At 44.7% G+C, this 14337-nt stretch overlaps 1 long non-coding RNA gene across 1 annotated transcript in view; it reads right to left on the reverse strand.

The window, feature by feature from the left end:
• Window positions 1-767: 767 nt before the first annotated feature.
• LOC138301966 (uncharacterized) overlaps window positions 768-14337 on the reverse strand; it is a 44344-nt gene continuing 30774 nt past the window's right edge. The window contains exons 2-3 of the long non-coding RNA XR_011205188.1: window positions 11333-11409; window positions 768-901 (exon numbers count right to left, since the gene is read on the reverse strand). This is a non-coding gene — a long non-coding RNA (uncharacterized lncRNA). The remainder of the gene's footprint in view (window positions 902-11332; window positions 11410-14337) is intronic.

A 14337-nucleotide genomic window follows, 5' to 3' on the forward strand; every position in this document is an offset into this window, starting at 1 on the left:
CTCTGCTAAACTCAACTTCTTTATTGTGAATTTTTATAACTCAGTTTTCTCAATTAATAAGAGCTGTAATATTGACACACAGTTTTAGAGTGTTTATGGGACAGGTCCTCCCTGCTGCCTGGTTGATTAAATATCATTATTTGTGGGGTACTTCAGTTTTAAGCTAGGTTCCAGTACCATGCTGTATAAACTATTTGATGCATTTGAGGTGGGCCCTCTGATTAATAATGCTGATAGTTGGGCAAACAACTTCATTCTTACTTAATCAGATTTGGCCTAGTTAATGTAACTGAAATTGTGGGTGATGATAAAACCCATCCTCCCACATTCACCACCTGGGGTAGAGGCATAACTGTTGATTACTTCTGTGCCTCTCTATCAGTGGGTGAACTTGTGCATTCAGGTACCATATCTCCTAAAGTGGTCATAATCCCATTGAATGTGCCTCAGTAGATGGTCAGGGAAATATAAATATGGCTGATGGAGTACTTAGATTAAGATGGCGCAGTGCAAATTTTGCAGCATTACTGAACACAGTGGTTCACTCCAACTTAGCTGTGTTCTATAATTATTCTTTATCTTTTCATCAGCCTGTGATATGATTGTTAATACCCTTGTAACGTTGAATAGGAGATTGGCGATTCTCCAATTATCATACAGAGAGAATCTTGATTTCATTAAAGACAACAGAGGCTAAAAATATGCAGTAATCCTTTATTGCTGCCTCAAACTGCAGCCCTTTAAAGAACAACAAATACATCATAAACAGAAAAATTCCAAATTGGAATTTGAAAAGTATAATAAGTCTATAACAACCAGGCACATTCCTCTTTGGGCTCCGACGAAACAAACAACATACTTCGTGCTTGATGGTGAAAATCTTCTTATTACAATGTTGAGTCTGAAACAAAAGAGAGAGAGACAAAGTAATACTACAAAGCCTTTCAATCAACAAAAAAACAGAATTCTGTAAACAAAGAATAGCGAATAAAAGAATAATTAGCAGTGGATTATACAATAACTTTACTTCCCTTTCTTTATTCAAGGGTGTGGTAGCAGGGATAATGTTAGCCTACATTGTCTTTAATAAAATCAAGATTCTCCCTGTATGATAATTGGAGAATCGTCATTTTGTTACAAGACCGGAGGCTGCCATTATGCATGTTTAAAGCTCTCTAGCGCCAGACTGCTCACATTTTGTACTGGTTTAAGATAAAACTTTGCAAAAGTGCTAGCACTCGACCAGTCTGCTGCCTTCCATATATCAGCAAGTGTTCCACCATCCCAGAAAACGTTACTAGCCATTGCCCCTCTGGAAGAGTGAGCTCAAAACCTGGATAAGCCAATCCCAGCTTCAGACATCACTGTTCCTACCCACCTAGAAATAGTAGCAATTGATACAGCCTTATATGGTTATGCATATCAGATAAATAATTGATCGTCAACAACCTCTGCTCTCATACTTTCATACAACTCACAACACAATTTTTTGCACTCATTAAAAAATGGATAGAAAATGTTCGCAGACATCCTTTTCCAGATATCACAATGAACTCCATCTATGGAATAGAACCTATTGAATAATTACAAAGCTTTAACATCTGACACTCTTCTAAAAGAAATAAGACAAAGCAAAGTTGCCAATTTCCAAGATATTTGTTTCAAAGAAAGATAAACATTATCTGGCCAAGAGATGAAGAGGTCAAAAACCTTAATAACATTCTATAAAGAATCGTAGCGAGTCCTAGGAGGCTGCTTAAGTTTTACTCCTTTCATAACTCTGCGGACCATAGGATCACTCTCAATAGCAAAGTCATTAACTAGTGAATGACCTTCAGAAATACCTGATCTGTAACAGTTAACTGTTCTGTAAGAGAGTCCTGGCCATAAAAGTTCAGCAAGATAGTTAGCCACTACTACTATAGGAGCCTGTACGGGATCCAAATTCCTCTCCAAGCACCAACAACACCACCACTACCTCCATACACCTCTATATCATTTTTTGGTACTTGGTGCCTATGACTCATCCAATAAATCTTTAGCCTCTCCTGAAAGGCCAGAGTATCTAGAGGATCCCCTAATATCCTCCAAACAAGAAGGTTTAAAGTCCTTTCTAGCACCATAGGATGTTCCTCTTCGTCCCGACATTCCAACAGGCCTGGACATACTGGTATCAAATGAGGTATTTCTACTGCCTATTCTTGTACCCCAGGAAACCACACCTGAGAAGTCCAAAAAGGATTTACCAGGACAATCTTGCAACATTCCTTTCAAACTTTTAACAAGACTCTCTGAATCAGTGCAAATGGTGGGAAAGCATAACAATTCCCTCCTCCTCTCTAAGTCTGTACGAAAGAATCCACTGCTAGTGCCCTGAGATCCAGTCTCCAACTGTAATACTTTGTTACCTGACATGTCAGTCTGCTGGCAAATAGGTCTACCTGTAAAGGACCCCAAGGACTCTGAAGCTTTTTAAAATGCACCGGATTCAGTTTCCAGTCACTGGAATCCCTCAAATACCTCGAGTTCCAATCCGCTGTCTGGTTTTGCTGAACTAGAATGGATTCTGCTTTCAACACAATTCTTTGATCCCAACAAAAATACCAAATACCAAAAATACCAAATCTTTTTGACAAAAGTTTTGACCTTGGTCCCTCTAAACGACTGATGTAAGATACAGCTGTGAAATTGTCCACTCAGATCAATACTACACTGTTTTTAAGGCAGATTTGAAACTCATCAAGGCGTTCAGTCCTGCTAACATTTCTAAACAATTTATGTGCAACAACTTATCTTCCTTGGACCATTTCCCTCCGGTCTCTACCTTTCCTAATCTTGCACCCCAACCAAGGTTGCTTGCATCCGACTCCTTGGTAAATTCTGGGACATTCCAAACATTGCTTTGCCATTCCAACTCCCTAGGTTGTTCAGCCACCATTCTAAGTCCTCGTGAGCGCCTTGGGATGGAGGGACCATATCTGCATACCAAAGACCCTTCCTCAATCCTATCCTCTTCAGTCTCTGTAGAGCCCTGTAATGCAGAGGACGACCCAGAGAAACAGCTTGAATGGAAGAAGACACATATCCTATCACTCTTGCTAGATCCCTCAGGGTCACCATTTTCTTTGTAAGCACATGGCCCACTTCTTTTTTTTTTTTTTTATCTTTGAAAGTTTTTTTTGAGGAAGACAAAGTTGGGTCAGATTGGTATTTACCTGAAAACCCAGAAACTCCAAAACCAAACCTGTGAAGGGTAAATGACTGATTTCTCTAAATTGATAATAACCCTAAGGATTCTAGGAGCTCTCTGGTCCACCCTATATGTCTCAACAGCTCCCCTTGATCCTGAATCATCAGCAGTATATTGTCTCAAAAAGGCGACCACTGGACACATCACTTTGGTAAAGCACCACGGGGCTGATAGACCAAAAGGAAGACAAGAGAATTGGTGTAAAATGCCTCTCCATCTGAATAGCAAAAACTTTATGAATCTGTATCCATCGGGATCGTGCAGTGTGTATCTTTTAGATTTAGCTTCACCATCCAGTCTCCATGTTAAAGGATGTCTCATAGAAGATGGATTCCTTCTATCTTAAAATGCCTGTAAACTAGGAATTTGTTTAATTCTTTTAGATTTATTACTGGACGCCACCCTTTGCCCTTTTTGTTGACTAAAAAAACGTGCTTACAAAGCCTATCTCTGATTTCAAAACCTTGGGAATTGCCCCTTTTTAAAACATGAGAGCAGCCTTATTTGCTCTTAATCCAAAGATAACTCTCTTGGTTGACAAATTTGGAAAGATGTATCCCAAAAAGCTATTTTGAAATCTTTCACGGTTTGTAATACCCATGATTCTTTTGTTATGGTTAGCCAATTTTGAGCAAAGATCCATTATCTTCCCCCTAACTTTGTGTGGGAAGAACCAACTGAAGGAAGTACACTTACCATGATCTCCAGCTCCTTGGCAACGGAGTGGGATGCTCTGCCTCTTTGTGGAAAAAAGTTGGGGCAGAAAGCCCTTCGTTAACCTTGCTGGTCTTGATAATAGTATTTTGGGACCTTTGTATACCACAGCTGACCGCCAGTCCCCTCCTGCCAGCCCTACCAAAACTCTATTGTTGAACAAGCGACGCATGTTATATTGGGGCTTGCTAAAAGCAGTAAAAGTTGAAATGTACTTGCTTAAGCTCTTAACGAAGCTTTCCCCAATGAGTAGACGATTGGGGTCACTGGAGGATTCTTTGTTTGCTAAATCCCCTAGTTTATGATTTATTAGCATAAGAATAGCCTTCCTCCTTTCGGCTATAAGGCCAGCATTAGCATTGCCAAGCATGCATAAAGCCATTTGGCTCCAACCCCTAAGTAACTCCACATCAACGGGGACTTGTTTGAAACTAACTTCTTCCACTATATCTAAAATCATGGAGAGTGGGTCCAAAATGTCCAGCACTCTATCTTGGCATTGCTTAAAGCAACGCTCAAGTCCTTTTCTTGGATCTTTTCCCAATTTGAACAGGAAGGTTTAATAACTCTGAATCCAGATTAAGTGTAATTCCTGCCTTGTTATCCAGGAAAGGTCTAGGGCATCCCGCTCTCATTAAATTACAAGACTCTCTATCCAGAGACTTGCTGATCCAAAGATTAATAAAATAAATAATGTGAACCATAGGCCACCAGTTTGATCCCTTAACAGTCTTAGAAGTAGAAGGCTATTCCAAGTCATCTTCAATGACATCAGTATCTAGAATTTCCTGTGGGTCAAACACATATTCATCCACCATATCCAAATTACTGTCATAAATTAAATCACTGTTAGATGTATTTTGTGAGTAGAAGCCATCTCTTGTGCCATGGAGGTCACTCATTTCACTTGTGCTGCTAAGGACACCTATATCTATTGCATTACATTTGTTGCTCTTTCTAATTGTGCCACGTTGGACATCCTCGTCTTTTGTGCACTCAGGCTACCTTGTCTCATGTCTTTATGGGCATTAGGTGTCTCCCTTGGTAACTGTTTGCTTTTCCTCAAAGCCTTACCCCCTTTCTTAATAACAACAGAAGACTCCTCCTGAGACAGAGAAAAATATTTCTCCCCTGAGAGAGGGTCTCTTTTTCTTTTATTGAAAATAGCTGTGACATCTTGTTTTAGAGAATTTTTTTAAATCTTTATCTAAATTATTTTTCATTATATCCTCATTAAAGTAGAAGATTGCTCAGACATAATTAAGAATTAATATTAGGTCTGATGACTAGCAACCAAATTATTTAAATAAAGTCTCTGTTAAAAACCTTTACTTACACTTTTCTCCTATATTACTTTTAATAAAACAGTCAGGAATGCCCTGCTGACCGTCGCGTCTGTCAAATCAGGAAAAACTGTAACAGTTTCAATGTTTGCGTTACCATACTAAAGCTTGCGAGGAATCTGGAAAAACAATCATGCCAAAACTAAAATGCCCGTTCCTTCCGATCCTTAACACATTAAGCGGCAAGTCCTCTTTCTTTTTCAAGAGAACTCTTCTGACACACAGTACGTCTTCGGGCATTGTTCCCCAGGGCGTTATACTCTTATTATTATCCTGGGGAAGCGCAATTGAAATGAGGTGGTTCGTCTTTGAAGCCGGAGCAGGGAAAGCAAGGTAAGCCGACTGAAGTGAAGCGCTTTGTTTTTCATGTAAAATGCCCAGCTCTCCGACGCTCTGATTTCCATCAAAGTAGCTTGCTGCTCGATGATGTTCTGGAGCTGGGGTAGCGAGTTAACTAACTCATTCCCCGGTTCCAAAAACAGACATTTTTGGTAGGAGAAAGCATCCTTATCAGAACACGTTACAGGCTCAGGTCCACCCCCACATTTTCTTCATACGAAGTGAACGTCTCAGAAGATGCCGTGAGTACGACAAAGATTACCCACAATAAATTTAAAAGTCATAAATTATTTTACTTACCAAAGAAAAAAACAATATAAACCCAATCATAAATTGGAGGGGAAAAGCTGTACTTAAAAATGCTTCATCCACCAGCCCCATGCGTAGTAGTTGCAGCGAGATGTGGTATAACTTGTGCAAGAATTTTAAATGGATGAGGCGCAACCTATAATTGGGGAAACGGCACCGCAGTTTGGCTGCAGCAGTATGCCATTGCACGTTTGTGATGGGAGGCTCAATGTCAAGATACTAGGCTGTGCGAGATGCCAGAGTACACACTGGTGCCTTATCTTGCATTGTCATGTATAGGCGGGTTACTACTTTACGGTAAGAGGCGTTTGTTAGCAGGTGTTCAAACGCGTGGAGCATGGGCAGGGAGGCAGGGGCGCAGGAAACTTAGGGTGCATTGTGCTGCACATAGCATGCAGCTGATGATACAGCAAGATGTCCAGCGCAGTGGGCCTGAGGGGGTGGTTCGGCCATTTCAACGGTGGGTATATCTGTACCATGTGGGTAGAGGTCGGCAAGTGTGTGAAGGCCATGTCTGTGTGCGTACGCGATCAAACACCATCATCTGGGAGTGCCGGTAACTGGGAGCTTTGTGCGAGGGGAATGGATGGTGCGTAGAGACATGGCAGTTGGGCGCGGCATCACAGGCCATTCCAAGCTCACCAGAGAAACTGCACCATGTTTAGTTCTGTTCGCATGGCCCTGAAACGCTGATACAGCGCAGTAGACAACGGACACAGGCTCGCCATGTCTGCCTTCACCACTATAAGCGTGTTGGGTAGAGCCAGAACTGGAGATATTGAGCCTGGGAGCATAGTGCGTAGAGTGACATGTCAGGCATATTGAGGCCTCCCTGCTGGAATGGTAGTGTGAGCATCTCCCATGCTATTCTTGGTTGTTTCCCAGCCCAAACCAGTACACTAGGTTTGAGTGCAGATGTTGGAGGAATTGTGACGGGAGTGGGATTGGGATATTTAGGAACAGATATAGGAATTTAGGTAGTATGACCATTTTGGTAATCGCAGTCTGGCCAGTGAGGGACAGTGGTAGCCTACTCCAAGTTGGTATCTGCTCCTCAAGCCACATCATAGCTGTACTGTAACTGGCCCGCCAGAGCTAATTTATGTCGCGACTAATCCAGATACCCAGATAGCGCACCGGTTTGGAGGCCCATTGCAGTGGGTAATCTGAGTTGAACGGCTGCATGCCCTTGGTGAGGGGTGATAGGATGGATATGACCCAGTTAATGTGAATACCAGAGAAGCCACCAAATCTGATGACCTCGCGAATGACCGGGTCTAGGTTCTCTTATATCCAGCATGATGTCATCCGCATACATGGATACTAAGATCCTTTGGACTATAAAGCCGAGCCCCGGTGTGTGTATGGTGTTGCCACAGCTGGGCAGTGAGCAGCTCCATTGCAATCATAAAAAAGATTGGGGATTATGGGTACCCCTTCCTGGTGCCATGCGTAACCGGGAATGGGTCCAAGATCTTTCCATTTAATCACAATCTGGCCGTTGAAAGGGGAATCTGGCCCACAAATCACAGGCTGAGATAAAGACGTACAAGGAGAGGGGAAGATATATATCCACTCCAACTAATCAAACACCTTTGTGGAATCCAGGAGGAGGGCTACTGCAGTGAGCTGGGTGTATCCACAGAGTGCTTATATCTGATCTTTAATAGGGATATAGGATATAACAGCTAAAGGGACGATTCTATACCTCTCCTTCAGGGATTTGAGCAGTGCCTTCAACAGGCTAAATTGCAGTAAACTCTTGAGCATCTTGTTTGATCTATGATTAGATCAAGAGTTGGTTGATTTCCTGAGGGCTTCGCACTGGGGCATCAGCGCCTCTGTAAGGTTTGGATCCGGTGGGGAGTGAACTGATTTGTTTGCATTGGAGAGGGTGTGCGTCAAGGCTGAATCTGTGCACCCATTTTATTTTTACTTTATACAAATGGACTAAATGCCAGTTCGCAAAGGCTGAGAAAGGATAAGCCAAAGATAAATTCTGTCACTATTCTGGCTTTGCTTGATGCAGATGACACTGTCCTGCTCTCTCGTGCTAGTTGACAGCTTTGTGCAATTAATGAATGACCTGGATCTTGAGACGAATATCTAAAAAAAAAAGTTGTGGACCGAAAACATCCAAAATATGCCCTGCCAGCATAAAAGGGCATCCTATTGAGAAGGCTAATTGCTTTCCATATCTGTGAATAGTTTTTGATTCTTGGAGTTCCTGGATGGCCTGCTTTGCACATACATGCAACATCATAACCAAGTCGTGGGTGTGCTTTCTGATTTTGCTAAGATAGTTGGTAACAAAAAAGTCCTGTACCTTATAGTCTTAAAGTGAAAGTGATTTCCAGTTTTAATGTACGAGGTGAGACGTGGGGGGTATGGGAATGTACTCATTCTGCAGGCCAAAGAGAATCAATTTTGTTGGCGATTCCTCTGCCTCCCCCGATCGACCTCTCATTTCTTCGTGCCTGAGGAATGGGGTATACCATACATGCAGAATTTAGTCGAAAATCTCTGTTTGGGATAATTGACACACTAGTTTTAATTGGACCACCATCTTAGATTGCTTGGCATGTGATGAGGTCCACACAGTAACCTAGCTTAAATATTTTGAGCCTTCTGCCCAAGTGATAGGTAACCCTGATTTGTTTACGTCTCTTCACTTGTTAACTAAATCAGACATTACTCAGGTTACGGATTTATTCCTGTCATTTTGTGAGGCCTCCAGAGAAAATTTGGAATTGAGAAAACTAACCTTGCTGGACTGTGCCATTGTCCAAATATCTGGCGTGGACCAAGAAACCCTGGAAAAGGCAACTTTTGCTAAAATTCCACTTTAGGGCAGTAGCACACCATCCCTTTTTCCATATTAGGCAATATGAAGTTACATCCATTTTAATCTGTCCTAGCTATGAGTCTTCTGTGTAAGCCCTAGAGCACGTTGTCTTTGTCTGCTCTAACTACAAATCACTGACAAGGAATTTTTTATAACCTGCTGTCAAACCATGTAGTTTTAAACATTACAAACCAGCTGTTTATTTTCTGCACATGCTTCCAAATCATTTTGTCTGTTTTAACGTAGGATATATTTTTTACAATGGCATTTGTAAGCGAAACTGATGAATTTCTGAATTTATTCTGGTTTATGTTTCTATCCCTTTTTCTGTGCTGTATCTCTAACAATGACATTTCATTTATTTATGTAAATGTTTCTTTTATGATTGTTTTTCAGTAATGGAAAAAAGCTTATTTATAATCATCACTATAAAAGAATAGTATAACCTGTGGTTTAGTGGAGCAAATGAAACAGTGGAGTAAGAAGAGAAGGGAAAGACAGATGATATGAAGGGTAGGTAAATTGGAGAGTGAGAAGATGGATAAATAAAGGAGGGTGATAATGAGAAAGGTAAATAAATGGAGAGAAAGCCAGATGGAAAGGACAATGGACACGAAGGAGGGCTGAAGAGATGGATGGAATGATAGCTAGATCGATGGACAGAATTAAGGATGGATGGATGGACGGCTGTAGAGAAGCATGGAGAGGGAGAAAGGTGGATCATGTAGACATGGATGAGTGAAAGCAGGAAGGGTGAGTGGATAGATTTTGAAACGGATGGATGTGAGAAAGAAATAAGGAGGTAGAGAAGCGTAGAGAGAGGAATTACCAAACTGCGGTGGTCATTCCAACCTCGGCGGTCTTTTCAATCGACCGCCGAGGGACAGCCGTACGGAAGACCGCCAGTGCTGGCGGTCTTCCGCACGGGCCATTCTGACTGCTGGCAGCGCTCCGCCCGTTTCCGGACGAAGAGCCGCCAACAGCCATACTGGCGGCAGGCGGGGAAGTGGAGGTAGTTCCACCTCCACCGCCACGCCAACAGAACACCGCCCAGCGAATCACGACCTGTGATTCGCTGTGGCGGTGTTCTGTTGGCGTGGCGGTGTCGGCGGAGCTGCCCCCATGGGTCCCGTCCCCTCCCGGAGGATCACCAGAACAGGTAAGGTGATCGTCCGCTAGGGAAGGGGGGTGGGGGGGTGTTGTGAGTTGTGTGCGTGCATGGGGGTGTGCGTGTGGGTATGTTGAGGGGGCGTGTGAGTGCGTGCATGAATGCGGGGGGTGTGTGTATGTGCATGTGTGCGTGCATGAATGCGGGGGGTGTGTGTATGTGCATGAGTGCGTGCATGAATGCGTGCGTGTATGTGTATATGTGTGTGTATATGTTGGGGATTGGGGTGGGGGAGGGGGGTCCTGCAACCTTTTGGGGGTGGCAGGGGTGGTGGGGGGGGTACGGGAGGGAGTTGGGGTGGGGGTTGGGGGTGGGGGAGACCCCTATCAGTGCCAGGGAAGCGATTCCCTGGCACTGATAGTGCTTACCGCCATGGATTTCATGGCGGTCCCAAACCGCATGAAATCCATGGCGGTAAGCCGGGGTCAGGAGGGTTGGGATACCGCCGGCGGTATGTGACGACCACCGAGCTGGAGACCCAGGTCTCCAGCCCAGCGGTCGTTACCGCTGTGGCGGTCGGAACGGTGAAGCGGCGGCTGGCCATGGCGGTAACCGCCATGGTCAGAATACATGAGAAAAGACCGCCAGCCTGTTGGCGGTCTTACCGCCGCTTCACCGCCGACCGCCACGGTTGGAATGACCACCTAAGTGACATCAAAGGTGTGAAAGGTTACATTTTGCCATTCGGTTCCAAGTGAGTGGTATATTATTTTCTGGCTACTTACCTCACCTATGTACATCTAACCACTCCCTCAATATGCTCCTCTTGACCTCTTCCTCTCTCACCACTCTACAACTCTCTGTGCCAAACTTAAGTCCTCTAACGAGTAACCCTGATGTATCTGGAGTGGAGGAGTGAGTAGTGCTAAACTAAAAATAAATCGATAAAAAGAACCCCTGAGTTCGTGGGGGAGCAGGCTGAGTTAAAATAAAAATACAGCCAATGGGTGGAAATGGGAAAGTCAGCACACAAAGGAGTGAGCAACACAGTGGCTGGGGGAGAAGCACATGAGAAAGGCAGCAACACCGAGCTCGGGAGAGAAGACCATGAGAGAGAGTGAGCAGCACACAAAGGAGAGAGCGAAAGAGCGCAGGCAGATATTTGGCAAGGGAGAAGCAAAAAGGAGAGGGCTAGAAAAAGCATACACTCTCATGGAATGCCTAACCAAAAGGAAACAAATATTGGCAATGTAGGTCTCACCAACAAGAGGTATTGGCTTTTAAAAATGCTGTGATGCAGAGCTGGCCTAGGCACTTTTTTAGGGTCGACCTACAGGTGCATGCGCTAGTGCATACGTCTAGCTTGCAGGACTCTGTTGTGTATAGTAAATGGCTTGAGGCCACCCCCATCCTCCATCACTTACAATTTGTTGGCTTGCGTGGCACTCTGCTTTACAGCCTCGTAATTCGTCACTGCAGGCCTGGCATTGTTTCCATTCCTCTGTGGAGTAAAGACCAAACATTGACTGATTCAACTTAATCAGTGCCTGTCCGCTGCTCCCAACATGACCAAGGTACTAATTTGTTCTTTTTAACTTCTAGTGCCTTGCAAACAGAAGGTGTGTGACTGTCAAAAATGTGCCCAGTAGGACAAACAAAATTGCAAAGTTTTATTTTTTATGGATAACTTTCTTTCATTTTGCCAGGTTGTCTTTTCTTACTTTACACTCATGTTTTCTTTTGTTTTTGCTCATGGGCACTAGTCTCAAAAACATGACAATTATCCTGTTCTAAATATTGCAAAGCAACATTGTTTATTTATTATGTGTAATTTCTGAAATAAGGCTTTAACATATAATGGTGCAGTACACTCCACTCTAATTTGCCCCACTACAATCCACCCTGCACAAATCCATCCCACCCCAATCCACTAGAACACATCCCACTACAGTCCTCCCAACCCACCCCAATCTAATCTGCCCCACTCAAGTTCGCCCCACTCCAATCCAAACATATCTACACCACTCCAAAACAATCTGACCCACTCCAGTCAGAACAATTTCCCCCATCCAATTCAAAACAATATGCCCACTACCATCTACCCCCTAATGCACTCCAATCTGCACCACTCAATCCAAGACAATCTGCCCCACTCCAATGTGCCCAATCCAAAATAATCTGCCCCACTGCAATCTGCTGCACTCCAATCTAAAGCAATCTGCCCCAGTACAATCTGCCCCACTGCAATCCAAAGCAATCTGCCCCACTCAAATCCGCTCTACCGTAATCCACAACAATCTGACCCACTCCAATCCAAAACAATCTGTCCCACTCCAATCAGCCCCACTCTAATCAAAAACAAGACGCCGCACTCCAAACCAATCCACCTCACCCCAATACATTCCACCCCACTCCATCCCAATTCACCCTACTCCAGTCCACCCCACTCCAATCCAGTCAACCCTACTGCCATCCAATTCACCCCACCCCTCTCCAATCCAATCCACAATCTGCTCCGCTCCCATCCAAAACAATCTACCCCACTCTAGTCCCCAATCTAAAACAATCTGTCCCACTCCAAACTGCCCACTCCAATCTACCCCACTTCAAACCGCCCACTCCAATATGTCTGACTTTTTTTTTTTGATGAACATTTTTATTGAGTTTATATATAGCAACAACATAAAGTCAGACAATTGCACATAACATAGCGAAGTCTCTTGGTCGAAATGCACATGTAAGGAATCAAGACAGCACGTTTGACAAGTGTACATTACCCCATATCGGTATCGTCCCCTCCCCAGGATTGGAGTATAGGAGTCGGTCTAGCGCTCGAAATCGTGGCCCAAGCCTGACTTTTAACAGCACTTGCTGAAGGTAGGTCCAGTCCACTGTATCGAAGGCCTTCTCGAAGTCTAGGAGGAGGAGCGCCAGCTGAGGGGTCAGCAGGTTCCGGTGGGCCAGGGCCAAATGTAATCGCCTGATACAGTGTCTGGTACTCCTAGTCGGCATGAAGCCGCATTGATCCGGATGGATCAATGAAGGTAACACCTTTTTCAGCCTAGTAGCGAGGATGATAGATAGTATTTTCAGTTCGGTATTAAGCAGCGAGATATGGCGGTAAGCTGCACAGCACTGCGAGGAGGGGCTGGTCTTTGGGATCACCACTATAGTAGCCAGATCTAGATCAGAGGGGAGACACCCCTTTCTTTCGGCCTCTTCGAACATGGTAAGCAGGTGGGGGTTAAGGATATCACAAAAGTTTTGGTAGAGCGCCGCTGGAAAACCATCGGGCCCGGCATCTTCCCGGCAGCCAGCCCCGAAACGGCCTCTGCGACCTCCTGCAGGTCCAGCGGCTCATCAAGGTCTTGCCTTTCCTTTGTCGAAATCACTGGAAAGGACACCTTTTGCAACAAGGGGGCCTCTCTCTCAACCCGGGGCCTGGGCCACTCCTCGTAAAGTTTCCTGTAGTAAGTGGCAAAGCTCTGTGCTATCTCATATGGGGTCCGGGAGATGGCGCCGGAATCATCGACAATCTCTGGCACAATTCTGTTCGCCATTGGTCGAGTGGCGAGCCAGTGGAAGAGCTTGCCGTTTTTGTCCCCCCATCCGTGTACACGGGCTGCTGACGCTCGCCACATGTGTTTAGCTGCCTCCATGGTAGTATGTCGAACCTCTTCCCTCACGAGGGTTAATTGCTGCGTCATCGATAGAGATATGGTGTTGTTTAGCTGGCCCTCCAGGCGCACAGCTCTGGCCTCCAGGGCCGACACCTTCTGAAGGCAAGCACGTTCCCGCACCCAAAGGAGATGTTTAGCGTGTCCCCTGATTGTGGCCTTGCAGGCCGCCCAGATCGTACTCGGGGATGATACGGATCCAAGATTAAAGGCAAAGTAGTCTGAAATATGCTCCCGGAGAGCCTGGGTGTAATCCGCGTCCTGCAAGTACCAGACATTGAGCTGCCACATCGGACGTCTGGCTGCTTCTACATAATTGAAACAAAGGAGTATTGGCGCGTGATTTGAAATCCCCTGAGGAAGGATCTCTACTCCCGAGACTCAGGGAGCATCAAGGGCCGGCAGGAGGAAGAGATCTATTCTGGCGTGGGTGTGGTGCGCTGCGGAGGTGTGAGTGTACTGCCGACGATAGGGGTGCCAAGTCCGCCACGCGTCACAAAGACCTAATGTTAGAAATGGGGTCTTTGGTTGACAATCAGGTTACCCCCTGTTTAAGCAAGGACCCTCACTCTAGTCAGGGTAAAAGAGAATCACCCTCAGCTAACCCCTGCTTACCCCCTTGGTAGCTTGGCAGAGCAGTAGGCTTAACTTCAGAGCGCTAGGTGTAAAGTATTTGTACCAACACACACAGTAACTTAATGAAAACACTACAAAATGACACAACACCGGTTCAGAACAATAGGAAATATTTA

The sequence above is a fragment of the Pleurodeles waltl genome, chromosome 6 (assembly GCF_031143425.1).
Source record: "Pleurodeles waltl isolate 20211129_DDA chromosome 6, aPleWal1.hap1.20221129, whole genome shotgun sequence".
Lineage (NCBI taxonomy): Eukaryota > Metazoa > Chordata > Amphibia > Caudata > Salamandridae > Pleurodeles > Pleurodeles waltl.